The sequence below is a fragment of the Papio anubis genome, chromosome 2 (assembly GCF_008728515.1).
Source record: "Papio anubis isolate 15944 chromosome 2, Panubis1.0, whole genome shotgun sequence".
NCBI classification, from domain to species: Eukaryota; Metazoa; Chordata; class Mammalia; order Primates; family Cercopithecidae; genus Papio; species Papio anubis.
Window position 1 is genome coordinate 67,816,505 of NC_044977.1, and position 22,543 is coordinate 67,839,047.

The following is a 22,543-nucleotide window of genomic DNA, read 5'->3' on the forward strand; positions in this document are numbered from 1 at the left end:
CTTTATCCAATCTATCATTGATGGGTATTTAGGTTGATTCCATGTCTTTTCTACTGTGACGAGTACTGCCATGAACATATGCATGCACATATCTTTATGATGGAATGATTTATATTCCTTTGGGTATATACCCAGCAGTAGGATTGCTGCGTTGAATGGTAGTCCTGTTTTTAGGTCTTCGTGGAATCGCCACACTACTTCCTACAATGGTTGAACTAATTGACACTCCCACCAGCTGTATATAAGCATTCCCTTTTCTCCACAACCTCACCGGTATCTGTTATTTTTGACTTTTTAAAAGTAACCATTCTGACTGGTGTGAGGTGGTACCTCATTATGGTTTTGATTTGCATTTCTTTAATGATCAATGATATTGAGCTTTTTCTCATATGCTTGTTGGCCACATTGATAAGAGCAGATATTACACTTGATCTTAGCCAAAAGGCTGTGAAGCAATGGGACTCATTTTTTTACAGAACATCTTGTCGGTGTAGGATGCTGGGAGCTATGCCTTGGGAAATGCTGGCAGAGTACTTTGAGATGTGTATCTGTCACTATGACCTGAAGGTGTCATGGTACCAGTGTGCCTACATAGGCCAGCGGACTGGAAGACCAGAGATGAGGAATGGGTCTGATGCCGTGAAGGAGCCCTCCACGGCTGTCTGTCCTGCTGCTGCTGTTTATTGTGACCTGGGAGAAGTACAGGAGAGACCACTTTATGTCCTTGATCTCTGCATGGCCCCTGAGTTTCACTGTGGTGTCTCCTTGTCTCCCATATTCTGGTGAGGCAGCTACCGTGGTGTGGTAGAAAGGCCGTTGCTCTGGGAATAGAAGACCATCACTAAGCAGTGCTGAGATCTTGGCGAATCAGCAGACTTCTCTTGCTTAGCTTTCTTCACTTCTACAAAGAGGGTGGGATGAGACCAAGGGTTTCACACTCAGCTCTTTGAGGCCTTGGTGGCACTCTGGAGATAACAGGGAGGCTATGGTTAGGGGTATGATTCAAGGGAGGAGCTCCTGCCCACTCTTCCCCATTTCAACAGAGTATCTCTATTTTTATCCATTTTAAATATTAGGGTTCTGTGAGTATCAGCAAGCATTATTGGTTGCAAACTATAGAATCAGACTTCCCTAGCCAGAGAAAGGAAACTAATTAAAAGGACAGTAGAGGTAGAGAGAGTTATTCAAAGATTCAATAAGATGCTGGAGGACCAGGCTTGGGGTTGGAGGAAACAATGCCAAGAAAGTTCTGAAAGGCTGGATTGGGAACCCCAGCAGGTGGGCATGCTGCCATCATGCAGGCTGTCTTCCAGCCAGGCCATTAGTCTTGGCTTTCTTGTTAAGACTGAATCTAGGGAGAAGGCTTTCAGTGGGCTGAGCCTGCCTCTGGGGCAGGAAGAGAAGCCATTACCTCTTGGACTTTCAAAGTGGGCAGTGGTCACCCAAAAATCTTTCCAACCAAGACCTCACACAGAGACATGAGGTGTTTTTCTAAGAAGTAAACCAGGTTCTCTAGGAAAAAGGAGTAGATGATCAACAGTCCCAAATAACAAATATTCACTCTCTGCATATGATTTTATTGGCAGAAGAGTTCTATTGTACATTCATTTGGAAGGCATCAGGCTAAGGGCCCTTCCCACATGACAACTAGAGAAATTCATCCCATTCAGCCGTTCAGCCTCCAGCCAGGAGAGGAGGGGACAGGAACTCTCTGGCTTCTTGACCACAGAACTGCCCCACGTGCCACTGTAAGCCCCACTTCTCCTGACAGCTGGTAGGGAGAGAGCAGGAAGACCACTGTCTTGGCTTGGGTTCCCCCAAGAAAGCAGAGCTACAGAACAAAGGCTTGCATGCAGGTAGTTTATGTTGTCCCCACAGAGTGGGGACAGGGCAGGAAAGAAAGCAATGCAGGATACGTTATTGAGCCCATCATCACTGTGGACCATGGAGCTTAGGGCCGCCAGGACCCTCTGAGAAGCCACGTAGAAGAGTCCTAAGAATTGTCTAGCTGAAGAACAGAGAGGGAAGGAATTGTATAGTGGCTCCTGCCCTCCATGGGTCAAAGATTGCCCATGGTGTGTTGGGTTTGGGTAGGCAGCAGAACAGCAGAGTGCGCTCCTGCATGGAATGGCAGCCGGGAATCCGCAGGGTGAAAAGTGAGAGATGTGGACACACGTGATGGCTGCAGCACCGGCTGGAGGCAAAGCGTGGGTGGGGAGGGTGGAGGGCAGGGCACCAGGGGTGTTCAGTGCAGCAACCCCTTGGCTACTTTCCTCTGCCTTATCCCTCTTTGAGGGACACAGGCACATGATGTGCCTGATAGTCAGGTCGCAGGGGGCTTCTGCACAGTTTGCCTGTTGGCTGGCGGGCATTCCAGCTAGTGAGGAAGGGGTCACCTTTGACTCCACACACAGCATGGCATCTCTCAGAGTTTGGGGACCGACATTTCATCAGGGATCTCACCCTGCTTCCCAGCATCTCTCCCTTCGAGTCTGTACATTCATCCAAAGGCAGTCTGTATTCCTAGGGGGAAATCTGCCTCCTGCTTACCCTACAAGCTGGCTCTGCCCCAAGGGTGAGGTTTAGTGTGCTGCAGCCAAGGACTTGCAGTCAGCGGGGACAGAAAGGGAGCCTGTGCCGTGCTCGGGCCAGGGCAATGGAGGCTTGAGCAGGCGAGGTCCTGGCTTTTGTGCAGGCTGCCTGTAGAAAGGGGGAGAAAGCTTGCCAGCGAACCTGGCTGGGCCTTGGCCAACCTGTCCAAAGCTCACAGGAGAGGAGTCTCAGGAGGTTTGTTGCTTGAATTGCAGTATCTGAGGCCTGCAAACGGGCCTCACTAGAGGCTTGAGATATTTTTATGAGTTTTTATTTTTAACATCCATTTGCCTCTGGCTCCCTTGCCAGTTGACACAGGTCAGACTCTCTTGTGACATGACTGTTCACAGTCCCAAAGGCCCAAGACTTGCACTGTAACCCCTCAGTGGAAGAGATTGCTATGGTTATGATTTTATTTTCAATAAGTGTTCATAAATGATCTATTCCACTTACCAACACTTATCAGATCCCAGGCACTGTGCTAAGGACTTAACATACCTTCTCTCATTTTCCCCTACATAATTCCCTACTCATCCTTCGGATCTTAATTGTCCCTTCCTTGGGGGATATCTTCCTTGACTCGTTTCACCCCTGCTGCCCCCATCCCCTTATTATGTGCTCTGATTGCACCACGAACCTTCTGTTTGTGGTACCTGTCTATCTCTGTTGACATTTTACTTTTATTTGTGTCGTTTTTTGATTCATGTCTGTCTCCCACACTGGAAGAAAACTCGGTGGCCCGTGCTCACCACCACATCCCACACCTAACACAGCGCCTGCCTGGCACATGGGAGACACTCACTAAAACGCATATTGAAAGAAATAATGATGGACTATCCTTCTCAGAACCCTACGGGGTACATTTTACACTGAGGCTCAGAGAGGTTAAACAGGCGGCCCAGGGTCACACAGCTGGTAAAGGTAGAGGTAAGATTTAAATGTGTGTTCATCTGGCCTCAAAACCAGGACGTCACTGGTGTGCTCTGCAGCCTTCTAGCATCCCTGCCCGGTTCCACCTGTGAAGGGCAGAGGGACCTGCCCCAATCTCTGGCCCTCTTGTTTCACCTCCTGCCTCTCTCACTAGGGTCCTGACTTCCGCCCTCTGACCCTTCCAGCTGCGAATCCTGCCCCTTGCAAATGCGTCTGTTGCCATTCGGCAGTCTCTTGGCTGGCAGTGCAGGTCTCCATCTGCTGTGATGGCATGGTGCCTGCTCACAAGATGGCATGCTATTTTTACCCAGCTTAGGTGCCAAGCCAGCCAGATGTTTCTCAGCAGCGAAAGGAGGTTGAGCATTGCTAGGGTGTGGAGGGATGCTTCCAAATGTCAGCTCCTCAGGGGGGCTGAGGGGAAGTGGCTCTGGGACGGGCAAGAGAAGCGCTTTGCCTGGAAGTGGACACCTCCAAGAAGTGTCATTCCTGGCACCTGTCTGGGGCTCCAGCAGTGTGCCAGGAACTGGCTGCTGGTTCTGAACTCGTGCTGGGCTGGGATGAGTCTGCCACAGGGAGGAAATGCTCTGGGTCAGCGTTCCCAGTGAGTGCACATGCTTCTTCCTCCCACTGCGGCCCTGGAGTCTCTGGACCCAGATGGTGACACCTGGAGGGCTTCCATGACTGAACTGGTTGCTTGGAAAATTCCAGGTTTGGCTGGCGGCTCTGGTCTGGAGGAACCGGAGGAGCTGACCGGATCAGGCTGAGTCCAGGCATTTGCTGTGATCGTTTTCCCTCAGAGCACATGGAGCCAGAGGTCTGGCGATCCTAATCCCTGCTCTCTCCTTCCTGTAGGGGGTGACCCTCAGTTGAGAAATACCCCCCAAGTGATAGTTAGAAGCAGGGGTGTGCAGCATGGCCCCGCTGGCCCAGCTCCCTGTTTTTCTAACTTCTCCACTCCTGTGTGACCTTGAGCAAGTCACATCCTCTCTGAACCTCAGTTTCCTCATCTGTAAAATGTCCAGAGCCCCTCCCGCCAGATCTGGAAGTCTTTGTTGCAGTGAGTTGTAGGGAATCACAGTTGTTGCCGAGCTTTGCTGACGTTTTCCCAAAACCAGCCATCCTCAGACCTGCCATGGGGGACGAGCAAACTGCTCTTCTGCCCTGATGTGTTCAAGTCCCATATCTAGATGCGAATCCCATTTCCTCCCCCAAGGAAACATTTCAGAAACCTCAGACCCCCTACAAGAGGCTGCCTCCAAGTCCAGGCTTCCGGACAAAAGACCCCCTTCTCCATGAAGGATGGGAGTGCATGTGGAGAGAGAGGAAATGCTTGCAGCTGTGGCAACCCGGCAGAGACAATCAGACTTCAGGGAGGGGTTTCTGAGGCCTAATTGAACACACCAGTCTGGCAGTGCTGGGTACAGCCCAGGAGATGTCGGTCCTGGATAGGCCAGGAGGCCAGGGCTTCTCAAACTTGAATGTGCATCTGAGCCCCCTGTACATCTCATTCCAAAGCAGATGATTCAGTCGGTGCAGGTGGGGCCCTTGTGTCTTATGTGGTGGGCAGAATAACAGCCCCTCAAAGATTTCACTTCCTAATCCCCAGGACCTGTGAATATGCTAGCTTACACGGTAAAGGGAAGTTAAGGTTGCAGATGGAATTGAGGTAGCTGAGTGGCTGACTTTGAGATGGGGAGATTATCCTGGATTATGCAGGTGGGCCCGGTGGAATCACTGGGTGCTTACATGGAGGAGAGGGAGGCAGGAAGAGAGGTCAGAGTGAGAAGGACTCAACCTGCTCTTGCTGGCCTTGAAAGTGGAGGAAGGAAGTCACGAGCCAAGGGATGCAGGCAGCCTCTAGGCGCCGGGGAGAGCGAGGAGGTGGATTCTCCCCCAGAGCCTCCAGGATTGTGAATTTGAGATCCTGCCAACACCTTGATTTTTGCCGAGACCCATTTCAGCCTTCTGAACTACAGAACTTTAAAAGAACACATTCATGTCGTTTGGAGCCACTAAGTTGGTGGTAATTTGTGACAGCAACAATGAGAAAACTCCTACAATCCACATTTCTGCTGAGCTTCCTGGTGGTGCTTCCAGGACACGCTGTGAGTAACAAAGCTTCAGGCTTCTTGAGGGTGGGGCTTCCTCCTAGGCCAGGTGAGGACCTGGATGTGGGAGAAGGCTGTTCAGTGGCTTCCGTGAAAGCTGGCTTTTGACACTGTTTTGTCTCTGTCCCCTCGTTTCTCCCCTTGCGTAGATTATTTGAGGTCTCTTGGTTGTTTTGTACTATGTTCCAGGTCAGGAGTTCCTGGTTTGTGGGCTGGGTGTGCTGGGGGAGTTACTGTAAAGGCCTCTGTTCTCCTGATGAGCACTGTCTGTTACCCAAACAAATGAGACCTCACGTATGCATTTCTTTGTTTCAAATGAATGCAGGTGCCACGAATAGGACCCTACTGGTGGGGGGTGGTTTAGAAAAAAGGCTCTGTCCTTTGGCTGAAATCTAAGTTCTATGAGCACCCAGGTGTCCCTGTGTAATCTGGACCCTCCCTCCTCTTCCCAGCCCACCTTGCTCTTTTCCTTTAATCACACACAAAGCTCCAGTCCCAGTGGCTTCTTCCATCCTTGAACATGGGTCCTTCCTGCTTTGACAGACTCAGGGGCCTCCTCTTCATTCTCTGGACTTGGGTTAAGAACTGCCTTATCAGAGGGGCCTTCTCTGACCACCCTGAGAGAGAATGGTTCACCTGATACTCTTTCTTAGTGTTCCGGGTTAGTGTCCTTTGTGGCATTTATTACAGTTTGTGGCTGTGTCTTTATTTGAGGGCTTTGCCCATGGCCTGTCTATCCCTTTGGATTAAGCTCAATGAGGGCAGGGCCTCAGCATTTTATGTCCACCCATGCCTGACACATTCAGCACGTGTCATGTGCTGAATACAAATTTGTTGACCAGGGAATGAATGAATGAATGAATGTATATCTAAGCCCTCATGAGGAGAATTCCAGAGTTTGTCTTCTTTCCTTGATGCTCTGAGCCTCCCTCTGGACCGCTTCTGATCTGTCTCCTAGACTGCTTATCCTTCCCATAAAATAGGAGCCCTGTCGTTGACAAAATCGGTCCCTGCTTCCCTTAACATTTCCCTCCACCTTTTTTGTGTCTCCTCCCCATCTCCATTGTTTATCTCTGCCACAAGGAGCATGGTCTTTGCTGCTCTCTTCTCCGTTTGATTGGTTGCCTCCTAAAGGAAAAAAAAAAAAAAGACACATCCTTGGTGCCTGGACATCCTTTCTCCCATTTTAATTGTGAGTCAGTAGGGTTTTTGTATGGGATGGAGCTGAATACTGGTATTTACTTTTGTTTTATTCCCAGAGTTTGTCTTGTTCATGTGAGTACTGGCAGCTGCCAGAAGAAATACTCTGTTTCTGGTCTCCCATCTTGGTGGGGGATGTGCAGGCTGAGAACACAGGAGCTGACTTCTACTGTACCAGCTGAGAGTGCAGGCTAGACTGCAAGAAGCGCCTCCTTGCTGATGGAGTGGTGAGAGAGCAAGATGCTTCCCCAGGCTGCCAGGGAGCAGTTGTTCCTGGAGAGGTTTGGGAGAGACATGACCCTGCTGTGTGGGGCTGGAGGCAGGGAGTGGACAAGATCCAGGCACGAAGAGCTGGGGTAATGGCTGACTTGAGTTTACTCTTTTTTTTTTTTTTTTTTTTTTTTTTTTTTTTTGAGATGGAGTCTTGCTCTCTCGCCCAGGCTGGAGTTGGAGTGCAGTGGTGAGAACTGGCTCACTGCAACCTCTGCCTCCTGGGTTCAAGCAATTCTCCTGCCTCAGTTCCCGAGTAGCTGGGACTACAGGAGTGTACCACCACACCTGGCTAATTTTTGTAGTTTTGATGGAGACACTGTTTCACCGTGTTGGCCAGGCTGGTCTCGAACTCCTGACCTCAGGTGATCCCAAAATGCTGGGATTTTACCACCTAGACCATAGTGCCTTGGCCTCCCAAAGTGCTGGGATTACAGGCATGAGCCACTGTGCCCGGCCAAGTTTACTCTTTATACTTTTCTTTATTGGTGACATTTTCTACCATGAGTCGGAATTATTAAAAATCTCAAATCTGTGGAGATGAGAAAAAGGAAACTGAGAGAGGTTTAACTTGTTCAAGGTCATGCATCCAGAAGAGTGAACTCAAGTCTGTCAGACTCCAAATCTCAAATATTTCTTGCTGCCTAGCACTTCCTCTTGTGCACCTGAAAACTTTCCACCATGCTCTACAGGTATTTGTGTATATACGTTAATTCCTAAAAAGAGATGTTTAGATAGATGTGGCTTGGTGGATCTAGGACTGCTTCCTGGAGGAGGTGCAGTGTTTGCATGTGTGTAAAGGCTGTATAGTGCCTATTTGAAATTTGTCTTCTCAGCATCCATCCCTCCTGCTTCCAGCATTAAGGCCTAATTTGGTTGGTGGCAGGGTAGATGCACCCTTCACCCATTTTCAGTCCTTCTTGTCTGGGTAGGGCTCTAAGCCCAGCTCCACGGGTGGCATATAGGGCCTGAGCCTAAGTCAATCGGTGCATCCCATCCCTCTGGCCATAGTGATTGGTTCAAGGATGGGGATAGATCCTAAGCAGGTTCAATCAGAGCAAAACTCAAGACTTTTGAGGGAGTTGCCAGAAAATGTTTTATTTCTATCCAGCTGGAACTAAACTTGGGAAGATGTGAGGTTGGCAGTTTGGTAGCCATATTTTCAACATAAGAGAAGACTCTGGAGTGGAAGGCCAAGCAGGAAGATGGATAAAAATTAGTCCTAATGTCACAGTTTTATCCTTGATCCAGCCATGCCTGAAGCTGGACTTACCTTTAAATTTTTCAGCTATATGAATCCATAAATTCTCTTTTTGCTTGCTTAAGTCTGCTTGAGTAGGTTTTTCTGTCACTTTTAATGGTAAGACCTCTGGTTGATACAGACAAGGAAGAAATGGCAGCACATTGTAGGTTGGGGACAGCAGTAGAGAGAAAAGCACATGGTTACCAGGGAAGTGTGAGCATGAGGAAGTCTCGTATCTCATCTAGCCCACCATGTGTATCCAGCTGGAGAAAAAAATGCATAGAATACATTGTCTTAGAATATAGTAAGATAGGAAAAGCCTTGCCCCACAAAAGGATGAAGAGTATGATGCTGTTTGGCCAGAGGCTTAGTGTCTTGGAGCGTTAATTGGTGTTTTGTTGGGGAAGGGGTTGTGTGGTCCAACAAATTTGAGGAACATGGGAACAAACAAAGCTATAAAGCATTTGCTACCAGACCTTTTGAAGCCTTTACAATGCTAAGATGTATTGTGAGCTCCAAGAAGGAGAAAGAGAATGTGTATATTTCTAGAGCTTATTTTTCTTGGATCATCTCCTGGGACCAGCATTGCAAAGAATATACTTTGAGAAACTTTGGCTTAAAGAGTAGTTACTGTTCAGGCTGCAAAGGAGCCGCTTTCCTGGCTGAAAAACTCCCCAAAGGCGTGAGCAGTGATCTAGAACTATGGGCAAGATTGAAGTGACATTCAGGAAAGGAAGGTGGCTCTTGATTCAAGGGCCCCAGAAATACTTCCTGTCCTTCAATCTCCCTCTGGTCAGCTGGCAAATTCCTCTGAGTAGAGTCTAGATCTGGGCTTGGAGCAACAGCTTCCAGAAATTTCTGTTGAAGTACAAACACAGAGCTGCTTGCTTGGTGGCAATATCTAGTCTGCATTCATTCATGTATTCATTCAACACCTACTGAGTTGAATTATTGAGTACCTGCTGTATGCCACGTACTGGTCTAGGTGATAAGGATCCATCAGTCAATCAGACAGAAGTTCCTGCCCCTGTGGAGCTTCAACTCTAGCAGATGGAGGCAGTTAGGAAAGTACGTATTCATGTAGATAGTACGCTCTGTGATTAAGTGCTAAGATCAATAGCCCTGGCCAAGGAGATTGGGAGTGCCAGAGAAAGGATGTTAAGTGGGGCTCCCAGGGTGAGCTTCATGGAGAAAGAGATATTGGAACAAATCCTTGGAGGAGGGAGCCATGAGGCCATCTGAGAAGGGATGTTCTAGGCACCATGAGGCCATCTGAGGAGAAATGTTCTAGGCAGGGGAATGCCAGAATGAGAGCCCTACCGAGGGTGGGAGATGGGAGCAAAGGAGTGCCTGCCTGGTGGAGGAACAGCAAGAATTTCAGTGCATCTGGACCCAGTGATCAAGGGAGAGAGGAAGTGATGTTCAGCAAGGTAACTGTGAGGCTAGGTCCCAGAGAACCTCACAGGACTTTGGTTTTCATGATGAGCAGTGTGTAAGAGCCATTGCGGGGTTTGAGTAGAGGCACAAGAGGACTTGACTTAGATTTTTAAAGGATGGCTCTGGCTGCTTTGAGATGCAAGTGCAATGGCCAAGGGTGAGAGCTGGAAGACCAGGCAGCAAGCTTTGCAATTTTCCAAGAAAGAGATGACGGCTTGACCCAGGGCCTTGTATGAGTGTGGGGAGCAGTAGATGTATGCTGGATGTATTTTGAAGGTGAAACCAACAGGATGTTCAGACAGATAGGATGTGAGGAGTGAGAGAAAGTTTGAATCAAGAATACCTCTTGGCGCATAGAACCGGATGGATGGAATTGTCATTCATGGAGATGGCTAGGCCTGCACTGTGTCTAAAAAAACCAAAGCAAACCAAAACAAAAAACAGTAAGACGATGTTTAAAAATGGGAAGATTCTACTTTTTTATTTTAATTCACATTTACAGCCGCTCTTGAACAATGGAAAGATCTGGTAAAACTGGGCTCATCTTCTGCCTGACTCCGGTGGCCTGGAGAGGGCTGGAGCTCCTCCCTAGATGGACAGGTGCTCTCCAGTTTCTTCCTTTAACTCTCCAGCCTGACCCCTTAGGGGTTTGGGTGGGAGAACTTAAGGATCGGTAATAAATAGCACAGTGGTTCTTAAACTTAAGTGTGCATCAGCATCACCAGAGGGCTGCCTAAAACAGCTGCTGGGCTTGTGATTCAAGAGGTCTGAGGTTACGCCTGAGAAACTTTGATCCTTACAAGTTCCCAGGTGACACTGATACTGCTGTCTAGGACCCACACTTTGAGAAGCTCTGAAGAGGCATGTTCTCCCATTGGCACCCCTAATCACATGCTTGCAGACAAGGTTCCTCCATGAGCTGGGAATGGCCTACAAGATGGATGCATTTTGATGGTGATGGGAGAGGAGAGTGACAGCTCAGATGTGGGGACATCTAATCAGTCATGAGGTATTTGAGCACTGGGATTGCTTCAAGGTTTGTCAGGGCTGCTAAAGGCAAACTTGGCTTGCTTTCTGGTTTTTGGCAGAAGCTGGCTCTTCTGGGTCAGGGTCACTAGCAACTGGGGCAGGGAGCCAAGGCCCCAGGGGGGACCAGCAAGACCCTAGTGGGAGACAGTCTCTTCCCAAGAATCTAAGGGAAGGATGAACAATTCTCTGCAGCCTGCCCAAACTGCTTGCATAAGCTTTCTTATTTACTTCAATTAAGCCCCAGGCTCATGATGCAGCCACAGTGCTCACCCTTCCTCAGGGAGAAGCAGAAATCACATTTCCATCTGCTTCTGCAGCTTGGAGAGCCCCAAGCATGGGGACAGTGGCCACTCCAGGGCTGGCCTCCTGGTTACTCCAAACATGGGAGGTTGGAGAAGAATTCTGGAGCCTCTTTAAGCCGTTCAAAGTAAAGGTTGTGGATCTGGCCTGTGTTGAGGGCAGCAGTGTGAGAGCAGGATAAGCCACTTTTTCTTTTCTTGACAAAGAAAATATTTCTCTGTACATCTGGTTTGTGTTTTTCTTTAGGGTTCTGCCAGAAACAATTGTGAAAACAGAATGCAGCCCAAGATCGAAAGAATCTATCCATTCCTCTGGAATTCTCCATCTGTCCTGTTGGACCCCATGTTAAGATTTGAGGAATTCCTCAATGTGAAGTCATTGGGCTTTAAAAATATTGCAGGCAGAGTCTTTGTTTGGTTTGCCAGTACAGTTTCTCACCTTCAAATGTTGGCTTCAGGCCCTTCGTCCACCTAGGATGCCCTCCCCATTCCTACCTTCTATGATTCAGCCCACTCATTCACATATCAAGGATTTATTACACTTCTCTGTGTCAGACTCAGGGAGACGTTCTGGGGACAGATCTGTGGTGAGCAGAACAGTTGCCACCATAGTGAAACTCACCCCGTGGGAGGGGTGGATAATGGACACACATCCTCTTACCAATTAAAAGAATTACTAGTGATGTTTCCTAGGAAGCAGAGATTCTCTAATATCTGTGGACCTGTTATTTTCCATTTCTTGTTGACCACAGATAGATACGTGGTCCTGTTGTGCATGATTTGTGTGTACATTTCACTCATGGACAACACGAGTTTGAACCATGTGGGTCCACTTACACCCAGATTTTTTTTTTTTGTAACAACAGTTGGCCCTCTATATGGGCAGTTTCCACATTTGCAACCAAACATGGATTGAAAATACAGAATTTGCAGGATGTGAAACCCACATATATGGAGGGCAAAGTTTTCATATCCTTGGATTCCTTAGGGCTGACTGTAGGACTTAAGTATGCACGGATTTTGGTATACGTGGGGGTTCTGGAACCAATCTTCCACAGATACTGAGGGACAACTGGAGTTTGTACCATGTGAGTTGGGCAATATTTGAGCTGGTCTGAATCCTGTTCCAGGAGAGAAGTCCCCCGATCACTTGCTTAGATGTCACAGTGATGTCAAGCTGCAACAAAAGTTTCTAAGTACTCAAATTCCGCATCTTGACATGAACACATAATAATCTGTTGGTGGCCCAGCAACTGGTCCACACTTTGAGTGGCACTTTATCAACGACAGGAGAGTGTGTTAGGAGAGAGAATACTGGGGGCTGGCAACCAACGAAGGATACTTGAGGAATTGACACCTGAAAGATGAGTAGAGGCAACCAAGGTGGGATGTAGAGGGATCTGCGTTCCTGGGAAAGGAACAGCATATGCCACAGCCCAGAATTGGAAAGAGCTTGGCCTGTTGAGGAATGAAAAGATCACCAGAGGTGGGGGAATGTGTATTAAAACTGAGAGTTGGTTAGAAATGTAATGCAAGGCTGGGCGTGGTGGCTCACTCCTGTGATCTCAGCACTTTGGGAGGCCGAGGCGGGCGGATCATGAAGTCAGGAGATCAAGACCATCCCGTCTCTACTAAAAAAAAATACAAAAAATGAGTCGGGAGTGGTGGTGGATGCCTGTAGTCCCAGCTACTTAGGAGGCTAAGGCAGGAGAATGGCGTGAACCTGAGAGACAGAGCATGCAGTGAGCCGAGATCACACCACTGCACTCTAGCCTGGGTGACAGAGAAAGACAAAAAAAAAAAGAAAGAAAGAAAGAAAGAAATGAAATGCAGAGTGATGGAAGGGCATGGCGGTGGGGGAGAGTGATCTGCTCCCATTTTCATTTTGAGAAGGTTCCTCTGGTTGTGATCAGAGCACCCTTGTGGGTCAGTGTTTTAGGGTAAGGGTTGGCACTAGTGGAAGAGGGAAGAGGTGTTGGAAGCTATTATAGAGACTTGGGTGTCTAGTATTCTGCTGGGACTGCCATGCCATGAATAAAGTACCATACACTGGGTGGCTCAGAGTAGCATAAATTTACTGTCTTACAGTTCTGGAGGCTAGAAGTCTGAGATCAAGGTGACTGAAGGATTGATACCTTCTGAGGGCTGTGGGGGAGAATCAGTTCCACGCCTCTCTCCCAGCTCTGAGTGGCTTGCTGGCGATCTTTGGTGTTCTTTGGCTTCTGCTGCATCGCTCTGATCTCTGCCATCATCTTCACGTGGCATTTCTTCCTGTATGTGTCTCTCTGTGTCCAAAATTTTTCCTTTATATAAGAACACAGTCATGCTGAATTAGGGGCCCACTCTAATGACCTCATTTTTACTTGATCACCTGTAAAGAAAGATCCTATCTCCAAAGAAGAGCACATTCACAGTTCCTAGGGGTTGGAACTTCAACACCTTTTTGGAGGATGTACTTTGATCCATAACAGGGTGAGAAAGTAGTTACTTACATCAAGTTGGTGGCAGAGGCAAGACAACAAATGAGATGGATCCAGAAGATATTTTAAAGTTGAACTTAACAGGACTGGGTGACTGGCTGGTTGTGTGGAGAGAAGAGAAAAGTCTTAGAGCTATGCTTCCCAAACTTTAGCATGAGCTCACTTGGGGATTGCTATGGTCTGAATGCTAGTGTCCCCCTAAAATTCACATCTTGGAACCTAATACCCAATGTGATAGTGTTAAGATGGTGGGCCTTTGGGAAGTGACTGAGTCATGAGGGATCCACTCTCATGAATGGGATTGGTGCTCTTATTAGAAAAAAAAAAAAAAGCTCAAGTGCCAGGCACGGTGGCTCAAGCCTGTGAATCCCAGCACTTTGGGAGGCCGGGATGGGCAGATCACTTGAGGTCAGGAGTTCGAGACCCACCTGGCCAACGTGGTGAAACCCCATTTCTATTAAAAATACAAAAATTAGCCTGGCACAGTGGTAGGTGCCTGTAATCCCAGCTACTCAGGAGGCTGAGACACAAGAATTGCTTAAACCCAGGAGGTGGAGGTTGCAGTGAGCTGAGATTGCGCCACTGCACTCCAGCCTGGGTGACAGAGCAAGACTCTATCTCAAAAAAAAAAAAAAAAAAAAGAAAAAAGAAAAAAAAAAGACTCAAGTGTGCTCTGTGCCCCTTCCACCATGTGAGGGTGCAGCAACAAAGCACCATCTATGAAGCAGAGACCAGGTCCTCATCAGACACCAAATTGCTGGTGCTTTGATGTTGGGCATCTCAGCTTCTAGAACTGTGAGCAACACATTTCTGTTGTTAATAAATTACCCAGTGTAAGGTACTTTGTTCCAGCAGCTTGAACAGATTGACAGGGATTTTTGTTAAAGTGCAGATTGCGATTCAGGAGGTCTGGGCCAGAGCTTGAAGTTCTGCCTTTCTAATAAGCTGATACTCCCAGTCCGTGAGCCCTTTCAGTAACAAGAACACAGAGTCTCACTGAGCAGTATGGTAGTCAGTAAGCACACGTGACTATTAAGCATTTGAAATATGGCTGGTCTAAACTAAGATGTGCTGTAAGTGTAAAATACATACTGGGTTTCAAAGACTTAGCATAAAAAACATCATAAAATATCAAATTTATTCTTTTTAAAAATTATTGCATTAATACTATTTTGAACTATGCAGGGGTCAGGTAAAATATATGACTAAAACTAATTTCACCTGTTTCTTTTTATTTTTGGTGTGGCTACTAAAAAATTTGAAGTTACGTATGTGGCTCGCATTATAGTTCACATAATGTGTCCATTGGACAGCGCTGGCTTACAGGGCTGATAGTTGATTGGCTCAAATACCTCCTCCTTCTGAAAGCTTCTTGACTACTCCAGCTGAAGATGTTTCCCATAGGCATTTCTTTTTCAAAAACTATTTACATGTCACTTTGCATCTCTTGCCTTGCTCTGTAGTTTTTTTGGGTCTGTGTCAGTTTGCAGCTAGGTTCTAGAGCCCCTCAAAGGCAGACACCCTCTAGTTCTGTCTCTCCCACAGCTACCCCGCTAAGCCTGTCATTCTCTTCATAACGCAACGATTGTTGACAAAGCAAATTCCAGTGAGTCAGGTTCCTCTGCTGGCCATGCAGTTGCTTCTGGAGGGAGTTTGGCCGAGTGTTGCACTGCAGAGGCCAGAGTGGAATTTCGTTCCCTGGACCTGGTTAATGAGGTTTGGCAGAACCGCTGCTCACAGGCTGAAGGAACGCCATTCCCTGGACAAAGGGAGGAAGGCAGAGGAACTGGGGACCTGTGAGGGAAGAATTTCCATGGGCCACCATTCCTTAGGTGGCAGGGTCATTGCATTCAAAAGCTTAGGCAAGTTGATGGTTTTCTCTCTCCTGCTTCTCTCTTTCCTGTGGTCCCATAGGCCCAGAGTGTTGTTCCATGGGAAGAGGCCCAGTCATCTCTTTCTCTCTCCTCAATCCCATTTCTTCCTTTCTTTCACCTAGGAATTGGGCGCTCTCTCTCTCTCTCTCTGTCTCTGGCTGCACTTCACCAGCTAAGGAGTTGCACTGGCTTCTGCTCTCCTCTCTTGCTCACCCACATTGTGAGGTAAGATCTGAGATGCAGGTTTGCTTCAGGGAATCTTGAGGGCAGGGTTCTCCAAATGCAGACCCTGAGATGGAGTTTGGGGTGCAAGATGTTTATTAGGGATCAAGTCTTCTGAAGGGAAAGGAAAGGCAATAGGATCAGGCAAGGGGAGAAGTCAGAGTGTAGCACAGGCCTGACAAAGCCCCAGGCTCAGCCAGCCAGCAGGGGCAGGGAACAGGGAGTGGGCATCGCCTGTCACTGTCCCCATGCTGGGCTGAAATGGCCTGGTCTTTATACCCTGCCTTACACAATGACTGGGTGTGAGCTGCCTGGTTGAAGCAAGACCTCGGGTCAGGACTTCTGCAGCTGAGGCTGCCTCTGAAGGAGCTCACAGTTGAGGCTGCAGCTGTCCACATCCCCACAAGGCCCTTCTTTAAAGAGTGGCCTCTGCATGTACCACAGAACCTGCAGCAAGGGCTTGGGTAGAAGTAGCTTACTTGGGAGGTGATCCTAATGATACAGGAGGGGGCAGGAAAGTGCTGGTTAGAGAAGGGTGGGGTGCTGGTGAAGGCTCCACCCAAGGGCCTGTGCCCATGGATGTAAGTGAGGACAAGCACTCCTGTTTTTGTGCCCAAATGTTGCATTTTCCAAGACCACTCTGGCCTTCCACACCCCCAATACTGTGCCCATATAAACCCAAGAGACCTTAAGTGGACACACACACAAGTGTCTGGATGACAAGAGGAGCAGAGGAGTGGAAGAGCACACCGGCAGACACCAGCAGATGCTGGCAGGCCATCCATGGCGGGGCGACATGGATTTCAGCTGGGGGCGGTCGGAGGAAAGTCTGACTGCTGGGAGGTCCAGCTCCAGGAGACCACCTTCCCACTCCATCCTCTTTCTGGCTCCCCATCCATCTGCTGAGAGCTACTCCCACCACTCAATAAAACCTTGCACCCATCCTCCAAGCCGACATGTGATCTGATTTTTCTGGTACATTTGGCCAAGACCTGGGATACAGAAAGCCCTCTGTCCTTGTGATAAGGCAGAGGGTCTAACTGAGTTGATTAACATGAGCCACCTGCAGATGGCAAAGCTGAAAGAATGCACTGTGACACCCTCCCATTGGGGCTTGGGGAGCTGTAAACAACCCTAGACACTGCTGTTGGGTTGGAGCTCAAAAACACTCCCCATGACCTGCCCATCTGCATGCTCCTCCTAGGGGTTTGGACAGCGGAGCACAGAAGAAGGGAGCCACAGCCCTGTGGCACACACGCCCTGCCAGGGGGATAAGGGAACTTCTCCCACTTCACTAACAGGCACAGTGAGGGAGTGAGGGAGTCAGGAAGTGAAGAGGGAAGGGAGGGAATCAATACAGAGTGAGTTAATGAGCAGGTGACTGCTGGCAGCAACGGGCTCAATCCCATGGGGAACCTCTGGGACACCGCATAGGACACAGCACTGAGCAGTGAGGAAGCTGAGGCACAGATCCACCAACTCCACCTCGCTCCCTGTTCCAGAGATGGCCTTAGGCAGAGATGGGGAAGCCTCTTAGGGCTTCTGCCTCTGGGGGCCTCTGGGGTGGGGCCCTGCTGCAGACCTGACAATAGTTAGGTCCAGTCGCTTAGGAAGAAGCAGTTCTTCATGTGCAATGACCTAGTTTACCAGCATTCTTTGCTTTGAGGGGTGGAGCCCCTGCCTGCTTTAGCCAACATTTTCCTGCTGTTCTTGAGAAGGCATCTTTCTCAGAGCCTCATGAAGTGGAGGGTCAGCAGCATCGGCAGGATTTAAGAATGCGTCACATCCAGCTCCATCTTTGCATCTGATAGATCCCTGATCCCAGTCAGCATTTCAGCAGCCAGATGAAAGAACAGGAGAGCCTGGAGGACAGGCATTTGGTCTGCCTCAGATCCTCACATACAGCACGTGTTCAATCAGTTTCTGCGGCTGTTAAATTCTAAAGAAGAGGCAAGAGGAGGGAAGATGGGCATACAGTAGGGAGAAACCAGACTACGTCCTTCAAGCATCACTCGTTACCAAGCCTTCATCCAGCCCCTTAGGCTAAGCTCCTGGTAAGTGTCCCAGCCCAGAGGTGAGGCAACACTGAAGCCCTGTCATCCTGCCATTGTGAAACAGCCTGTGTTTATCAAATGCTTGCTGTGAGTGTCTCTCAGTGCTGTTGCTCTATGTCTTCAGCAGCTGCATTGCCATTTGAAAGATGAGGAAATGACGCCCAGGGAGGAGGATGAGCTTGTCCAAGGTTGGACAGCAGAGGTGGGATTTGAACCCAGATCTACCTGATGTCAAAGCCAGGGATCCAGCCACCCAGGCTATATTTTGGAGAGGAGGCAGATAGGAGGTGAGGAAGCAGTCTGGGGCCAAGGGATGAAGAGAGGAGACGGGGGCTGGGGAGCAACAAGGTGCTTCTCTCAAGAGCCTTGTGTTGCCAGAACTTAGTCCAGTGTTTCTGGCCAAGCTGTGAGCTCCTATCATGTGAAGATTAGAAGCCAAGGCCAGTGAGGGCCATGTTGGTCACTGACTGAGATGAATCCACTGTGGGTCAAAGGACCTATTGTTAGTGAGGGGCACAGGAGTCATGAGCCTGGCAGACTGGCCAATGCTTCTAGCTGTTCTCCTCTTGAAAGAACTCCTTCTACTCTGGGGAGGAGATAAAGGGTCCTTGGTGAAGGATGAAGTCCTCCCAGAGGCCCCAGCCCTCTGTCCCCTGGTACTCCTCAGCTCCTGCCCCTTGCCCTGCAACCCCCCTGATGGGGAACACAACTTCTTTCTCACTCCTCACAACCAGAGTCTGGAACTGGAAATTGTGTTGTCTGTCTGACTCCCAAGGCTTCCCACAGTTCAGCCAGCCTCATTAAAAGAGGGGAACTGAGGTAAAGTGAAATAAAGCCCTCTCCATAAATGTTTCATTTTTATGAGGCCATTAGCACACTAATCTTCTATGGGGTTCTGCCAGCACCTCATATGCACAAGATTCTCAGCCAGATCCCAGGAAAGGGGCCAAGATGCAGGAACGAGTTCTTCCCTTCCCCTGATTTCTGTAAGTGTGTGAGTTGGGGAACTGAGATGTGATTGGGAGAGTGAAGGAAGGAGACAGGGCTACTGAAGGAAGTGGTGCTGTTGTGCAGGGAATGAGGCAATGGGAAACTCCTGGGGCAGACAAGGCCCAAGGAGTTGGCACCAGAGCTATGTTCTGAGTGGGAGAGCCTGCCGGATTGCACTCTTCATGCAAAGCTGCCAGGGCTGGCTGGCATGCAAGACCCTGCTGTGGACAGATGGGCAGTGACCCAGGAAAATGGGTAGAGGAGAAGGGAGCAAAAGTGGCATTTATTGAGCATTTACTAGGGCCAGACCATTTATATTCATATCTCATTTAAGCTTCACAACAATGCTGTGAAGGATTAGCAGAGGTAGTAAAATAATAGCAGTAATAGAAGTAATGGTAGTAATAGAAATAGCTATCATACTTCTTTAGTAAGCTAGGATGTGATAAGTATTTACCATGTTCCTAGCACTGTGGTGTTCCTTTGATATGCATTTAATTGATGAGTTTTTCCCAGGACCCCATGAGAGGATTCTCTGGGTTTTTCAAATAAACCCAGAACAGCCAATCAATCCGAGTGCAATCTGCCTTCCTATGACAGCTCCAATAGTGCAGCATTTTAGAGAGGAGAAAACTGAGGTGTTACAAGTTTAAATGCCTTGTCCAATGCTCCACAGGACAACCAGGGTTTGAAGTGAGGACACCTGACTGGGTGCAGAGTCCCATCATATCCACGCTGCCTACTCATTTAGAGGAGGCGCTGCCTCATTAAAAGCTGGCACTATCACACCGCTGTTATGAACATCACTGACCCTGTGGTGCTGGGGTTAGCAAATATTTCCTGTAAAGGGCCAGATATTAAAGAGTTGAGACTTGAGGGCTGCACGGTCTACTGCACTCTGCCTTGTGTACCAAGAACAGCCGTGGGCAACATAGAAGTAAACAGGTATAGCAATATCCAATAAAACTTCATTTATGAAAGCAGGTGGCCAACATGTAGGGTTGCCAAATCCAATATTTTATTTGGTAAATCTGGCAACCTTAGGTGAGCCTGATCTGACTGTGGGTCATGGTTTTCCAGCTTTTCATCTAGTGAGTGTCTGTGGGTTTTTTTGTTTGTTTGTTTTTTGTTTTGCAGTTTACAACTGTTCCCCTAGTACCCAGAAAACATCAATAAAAAAAGAATTATCCTCACTTGACAGATATGGAAACTGAGGCTCAGAGGGATTAAGGAACTTGCCCAATAACATTCAAGTGCAGAACTAGATTTTGAATAGGCGACAGGTGTATTTGACTCTGCAGCCTCAAGCAGTGGATTGCACTTAAACGACTTGAGACTCTTATACAAATAGCCAAAACTCCCAGCTACCTCATGAAATTTAGATAGAAAGGAAAGACCCTCCCTGCTTCTGCCCTGAATCTTCTACCTCTGAAGCCAGGCTTCTATGTGATTTCACCTAGATTAATGGGGAAAGAGAGGCAGAGGATGAGGAGAATGCAGGGGGACTCCATACTTCCTGGTGACAGCTCTGAGCACTTGGCCTAGCTGCAACTTCTTTGTAGAGCATGTGGCAATAATTATTTATTTCTCTTCTCAGCTGACTTTGTGGACTCCAACAAGGCTAACACAGCAGAAGAATTACTAGGGGCTCAAGAACTCTGAAGCTAAATGGGTCTAGGGCAGTGGTTTTCAACTGAGGGGAGAGAGGGTGACCTTGCCCCCCAGGAGACATTGGCAATGTCTGGAGACATTTTTGGTTGTTACAGCTCAGGGTAGTATGGTACTAGCATCTCATGAGTAGAGTCCAGGCGTGCTACTCAACATCCTACAATGCACAGGACAGCTCTGCATAACAAGGAATTATTTGGCAAAGATGTTAATAATGCTGAGGTTGAGAAATCCTGGTCTACAGTGAAGCCATTGATGTAATGGTTCTGCTTAGGATGTACTTGCTCCCTGTCTTAGTCCGTTTGTGCTGCTATAACAAAGTAATATAGGATAGGTAATTTAATGATAGAAATTTATTGCTCACACTTCTGGAGGCTTGGAAGTATAAATTAAGGCACCAACAGGCTTGGTGTCTGGTGATAGCTCTCTGCTTCCAAGATGGCACCCTGTGTACTGCTTCCTTCAGAAGGAAGAATGCTGTGTCCTCACATGGTGGAAGAGATGCAAGAAACAGATTTGCCCTCTCCAACTATTTCACAAGGCACTAATCTTATCCATCATGACCTAATCACTTCCTAAAGGCGGTGATTAAATAGTATTACCACCTTTAGGAAGTGATTAGATCACGAAGGATAAGATCAGTTAATAGCATCACCTTGATGATTTAGTTTCAACATGTGAAATTTGGGGGATGCATGCCCACCATAGCACCCCTCTCCTTTGGTTCTAGCTCCTCTGCATCCATATTCCTTCCCTACTTTTTGGAGGTAGGAGGTATGGGAGCTTGACCAGTGAAGGTTCTTCAGGGCAAGGACCCCTAGTTGTTCCCTCCTTCTTCCCTGTTCTCTACAAAGGGTACCTTTCCCTCCTCACCAGAAACTTCACCTCTATTTGCCAAACTTAATGTCTCAATAAGAGTCTAGGTAGAAATACCCCTTCAGGTATTTACAACACAGGGAATTGAATATGGAGAATTGGGGGAGGTAAGAAGGCAAGGGATAGACCATGCCACGCTTAGGCTATAGAGACTAGGGAAGGAAGTGGGGTTATGTCACCAGATTCCAGTGGCCAGGGTCACCTAGAATTCAGGATCCACAGTGGGCTGTGCAGTGGCAACTGGAGCATGGAGAAAATGTTGCTGCAGAATGGATGGATGCGCAGGGAGAAATCCTCTGGCTTCTCTCTTCGTTCTGCCTCTGATTTCCCACCAATACCTCCAGTTGAACAAAAGCAGCTAGAAGGGAGCTCACCCAGGAACATGGGAGATGCAGCCCCCAGAGTTAGCTTCCTTGATATACAAAGCAGAGCTAGGGAAGGGTGGGAAATGAATGTGAGGACAACAGGCCCAGGACTGGTCTACTTACTTCTCTTCCTAGAAGGAAGAAGTGAAGGAATTCAGGTTGTGCATAGGGACCCTGGGCTGCCTTTAGACTTTCTGGAAAGAGGGAGCTTGAATTAAGAACTGAAGTGATCTAAGAGTCCCCAAAGTCTTCTCAGCGAGGACCCAGAGTATGAACCTTTTGTATGTCTTTGTTCAGAAAGAACCTGGAAGGCATTACAGATGCTTGAGTCAGCTTCCAATGAAGAGTTCTCAAAGTAGCAAGATCACCTGCATCAGAATCCGCCGGGGGCTGTTCATCATGCGAATTCCAGGGCCCCAGTTCTAGAATCGGAGTCTCTGAGGGAGGAAGAAGAGGAGATCAGGAATCAGCCTTTCAACAAAATTCCTCGGAAGTAATTCTATACTCTGCAATTGGAAAACCACTGCTGAAAGGTCCTGCTCATGTTAGCACTGTTTTGGGGGACCTCTTTCCTCCAAATTTCCCATTTTGTTGATGAGTTATGTCATTGCCATTCTCTGTTTTGTAACAGTTTTCTTCAAGTGTGGGAGGATTTCCTGTGGTATGTTAAACTGATAAACTAGATTCTTTAAAAAAGAGGAAAATCAGCTGTTGTTTTTCTTTTCCCCCTTGAATGAATTGTACTATGTGTGTATGTGTGGAGGTGGGCACACAGAGGCAGGGAGAATAGCCTAACTTCTCAAGAGAGTCAATTTCATGATCAAAGAGAAATTGTGAGGTGGATCCACTATTAGGTGTTCCTGAGCCTGAGTTCCGTTTCTTCCAGAGCCAATTTCCTCTCTCAGC

At 48.0% G+C, this 22,543-nt stretch overlaps 2 long non-coding RNA genes and 1 pseudogene across 2 annotated transcripts in view; 2 read left to right on the plus strand and 1 right to left on the minus strand.

Annotated features, from left to right (window-relative positions):
• Positions 1-22,543, plus strand: part of LOC103881973 — a 148,442-nt gene that overhangs the window by 68,653 nt on the left and 57,246 nt on the right. The gene's annotated exons all lie outside the window — the stretch shown is intronic.
• On the minus strand, positions 336-457 carry LOC116274077 (annotated as a pseudogene).
• Positions 361-22,335, plus strand: LOC103881974. Its single transcript, XR_001899712.3, has 2 exons — positions 361-7,057; positions 15,585-22,335. It is a non-coding gene; the product is annotated as an uncharacterized LOC103881974 (long non-coding RNA).